Consider the following 4368-nt stretch of genomic DNA (forward strand, 5'->3'; position numbering starts at 1 on the left):
GCCGGGGATGCCAAATCATGCCTTTCGTCTGCGAGAGAAGGTTCCTCCTCAGCGGAATGGGCCACGGGGCTGCTGCTGAGAGCTGCACTAGCTCTGGGAACCAGGCCTGGTTCCTCCAGAGCGGGGCCACCAGGAGGAGAGAGCACTTGGTCTCCCTGACCAGCTTGACGACCTGAGGGATCAGGGCGATTGGGGGAAATGCGTATAGGCAAGCACTGGGCCAGTCGTGGGCCAGAGCATCTCGCTGTATCGAGAAGTATGTTGGGCAGTGAGAGTTGTCTTCTGAGGCAAAGAGGTCAACCTCTGCCCTGCCGAAGACTGACCAGATCTCTTGAACCGTTTGAGGGTGTAGCGCCAATTTGCCCGGCGCTACCTTGCCTCTGGACAGCATTTCTGCGCCAAGGTTTAATGTGCCCAGCACATGAACCGCCCTTAACGAGAGGAATTCTTTCTGTGCCCAAAAAAAGGAGGCGACGAGCCATCCTGTAAAGAGTGTGTGACCTGAGACCGCCTTGGTGATTGATGTAAGCCACCACCGTCATGCTGTCCGACCGGACCAAGACGTGGTGCCCTTTTAAGGCTGGAAGGAAGGTTTTCAGGGCTAAGAAAACCACCAATATTTCTAGGCAGTTGATATGCAGGCGTTGCTCCGAGGCTGACCAGGAGCTGAACGCCAGATTGCCCTCCAACAGGGTGCCCCAACCCGAGTTGGACGCATCCGTTGTGACTACCTTCCTTCTGGAGGTCAGGCCTAACCTTGTTCCTGTTTGGAACAGGCGAGAGGTCGTCCAGGGGGCCACATCCTTGATACAGCGGTGGTCTACCCTGACAGGACACCGCGCCAGGCGTGGGGTGGAATGCGGGCTTTGAGCCAAAACTCAAGGGGCCACATGTGAAGCAGAGGGGAAAGAGCCGCATCTATGCATTTCGTGAAAGTGCGCGGGGCCAGAGACAGTCAAAACGGAAGGACTGTATATTGATAGGCCACTCCCTCGAACGTGAATCTCAAGAAAGGTCTGTAATAGGGGGCTATGTGGATGTGAAAGTATGCATCTTTCAGATCCACTGTCAAAAACCACTCCTCGGGGCAAATGAGCGCGATGATCTGTTTGATAGTTAACATCTTGAACGACCAGTGCATAAGTGAGTGGTTCAGACGTCTGAGATCCAGAATGGGTCTGAGCCCGCCATCTCTCTTTGGAACGAGGAAGTAGCGGGTGAAAAAGCCTGACTCGCTGTTCACTGGGGGCACTATTTCCACAGTGCCTTTTGCAAGCAACGTCTGCACTTCTTGTCGGAGAACGAATGCTTCGTTGTCCGGAAAAGAAGTTTGAATAACGCCTCTGAAGCGAGGTGGCCTGCGAGCAAACTGAAGCGAGTAACTTTGCTGAATTGCTTTTAAAACCCAACTCGACACTCCCGGAATGGCTGCCCAAGTCGTGAAATGGGAGGCAAGAGGGTTTATTTTTGCGAACGAGAGCTCGCCGAGAGAAGGCAGGGAACTTGCATTCACATGAGTGTGTGAGAGAGTGTGAAGAGGAAATTTGCACTTTATTGTATGTGGGTCCGCTATTGTACGTGACCCGCTGGCAACAAAACTCCATTGCTCAGAGGTGCTTGGAGGGATGTAGGATGAAAGCGGGCTGTTTTGAGGGGCGTTCCGTCTGAGGCGAGAACAGAGCCCCTCCTCTTCCTCTCTAGCGCATCAGGACTGCATAGGCGGCTCAGCACAAGTCCAGCACAACTCATGGGCGGGGACCTTGACGCTTCGGAAAGGGGAAGCATTTCGCCGTCTGGGGGCACTGCTGCAGCCCAGGCTCAGATTTCCATTGAGGCTGAGGCTGCGCTGGCTTTGCAGGATGAGTAGCGGGATTCTTCGGGCAGCCCGCAGCCACGGGGCCAGGGCGCTTGGGGAGGAAGTGATGCAGCGCCTGCAACGTCTTCTGCTGCAGCACCACCAAACTGGCCATGGTCTTGCCGATCGCCTGTGCCATTGCTTTCGTGGCGCGCAGAGCCAGGACTGTTGCTGTGCGCAGCTCTTTGAAAGCCTCCTGGTGTTCTTGGCCAGACTCGTCCATACTGCGGAGAAGCTTGGCTTGAAACACTTGGAGAACCGCCATTGTATGCAGCGCCGACCCTGCCTGGCCGGCCGCTGCATAAGCCCTGTTGGCGAGCGCCGAGGTGGTCCTGCAGGGCTTAGAGGGATGCGCTGCGTGGGCCTTTAATCCGAGGGCAGATGGCGGGCACAGATGAGCAGCAACTACTTCCTCCAGAGGGGGGAGCTTGTTGTATCCCTTTTCGTCAGCGCCATCAACAGTGGTGAGAGCCGCTGCTGTAGAGGGATTTACTTGGCGAGAGGACTGTTGACGGCTTCCCGGCAGGTACCACTTGTCTAACAGGCCGTGGGGGCGGCTTTTCCGGAGCCGACCACTCAAGGCCCAGATCCTCTACCGCCTTCGACAGGATGCGGATGAGTTTGGCGTCCGGTTTCGGCCTCAGAGTTTGAGAAGGGGGAAGGACTTCTGGCTCTCCGCCGGAATCTCCCCACTCTTCTGCATCAGATGCTGCCAAGGACATGGAGTTGTCGGCGATAACATCCTCGATGATGATGTCCTCTTCATATGCGCCGAAAGAGACCAAGCCGCTTGCAGCTGAAGAGGGGCGCTAGTATTCTTGTGTGAAACCCACCGGCGAGACGAGAGCACACGGGGAGGGCGGAGCACGGGGCGCTGAGCAGATGTGACACTGCTCAAACCCGCTGAGAAGGACCCGCTGCTCTGCTGTTTCTTTCTCTTAGGAGAGAAAGGAAACGGTAGAGCTGAGTGAGGGGGACTGCCTTCGTGAAAAAAGGCAATCCGCGAGCGGAGACAGGAAAGACTCATACTCTCGCAATGGCCCTGAGCCTTCAGTGATCGCAGCCTCTGCATGGGCACTGCCGAGACATGCGACACACTCACTGTGCCCGTCCGTCTCATGCAAGGGATCCTTGCATGAGCCACACTCGCGACGTGACATTTGCAACAACGCAGGCTGAAATTTGCTCTTTAGGAAATTCGCTCTCTGGCTTGCTCTTCACATGCCGGATGGCCGCAGGAAATCCTCGCTGCTTGGGCGTCTTCAACGGCGACGAGCAGAGCTGGAGCTTCTTCTTGGCTTTGTCCAGAGTCAGCGAAGAGATGATCCTCGTCGCTGAAAGAGAATGATCTGATGAATGGCGCTCTGAGCCGACTTATATAAGGGTCGGCTACGCCCTTTCTGGTGGGCTAAAGCGCCATTGGTTTGTGCAGCTACACAAACATGAACAAATCAGGCTTCAGTACAGAGTAAAACAGGAGTTTTCCCCTTAGCGTCGCCGTCTCACGCAACGGGAGAGACCGTTCGAAAGGGAACGTATCCGTGTGGTGCGTCTGACACAGAACAGCATACGCTGTTTGCGTTCAGTAGTGATGGCGAAGTGAAGCGTTCTGAATCAGCGAAGCTTTCAACACAATTGTATCGGAAAAAGGTTCATTACTCGAAGCTTTTTAAAACGGTTTATGCTGTGAATAATGGTTATTGTCTAAGTCATTCATTTGTGTCGGTGTACTGGCACTAAAAATAAGTAAAATAAATAAAACATAAATTCATAAATTAAATCTATGATCTGTTTATTTTAACTCTGCCTCAGTCCCTAGGCTGCTATTTCACGGCCAAAGTAAATTTTTGAGCTCAATATAAAAATTACGGTAAAAAAAAAAAAAACAATGCTAACACATTATAATGTAATATAATGTAAAGGAAACGGTGCTGAGGTTCGCTTCCTTTCGAACCAGACACTGAAGCAGTCACGTGTTTTTTTTAGGCGAATGAAGCTTCGGATGTCATAGATCACATGCTTTTCTCAAAACGAACCAAGCTCCGATACAGTGCTTCAGTGTGAAATGTGTTGTTTTTTTTTTTTATACAAGCTTCGAAGCTTCGGTGTTGAACGTAAAATCACTAGCGTTCAGTGGATACAAAATGGAGCTACGGTGATGCGGAGGAGACGATTTTTTGAATAAAGTCGTTATTTTTGTTTTCTTCGCGTACAAAAAGTATTCTCGTAGCTTCGTAAAATTACGGTTGAACCCCTGATGTCACATGGATTATTTTACCTCCATCTCCTTGATACGTTTCTGGACGTTGATCGTGTTACTGCAACAACTTTGGTTCCTAGGACAGGCTTTCGTACAAATATAAAAAAATTTACTTACAGTCTGTGAGTCAGAACAACCGGCATTGTAGTCTACTCTCCCAGGATCAGGAAACAGTCCTCCATAAACTGCGCTGGACACATCTGAATATTTGGGTTAAACTGTTCTGGAACAGTGTTGTAAATACAACTTAACC

The 4368-nt window shown here is 51.8% G+C and overlaps 1 protein-coding gene across 3 annotated transcripts in view; it reads left to right on the plus strand.

The window, feature by feature from the left end:
- The window catches only part of LOC107755793 (titin), a 44264-nt gene that overhangs the window by 4817 nt on the left and 35079 nt on the right, over nt 1-4368 (plus strand). The window lies entirely within an intron of this gene.

The sequence above is a fragment of the Sinocyclocheilus rhinocerous genome, unplaced genomic scaffold (genome assembly GCF_001515625.1).
Source record: "Sinocyclocheilus rhinocerous isolate Xijiao unplaced genomic scaffold, SAMN03320098_v1.1 scaffold1163, whole genome shotgun sequence".
Lineage (NCBI taxonomy): Eukaryota > Metazoa > Chordata > Actinopteri > Cypriniformes > Cyprinidae > Sinocyclocheilus > Sinocyclocheilus rhinocerous.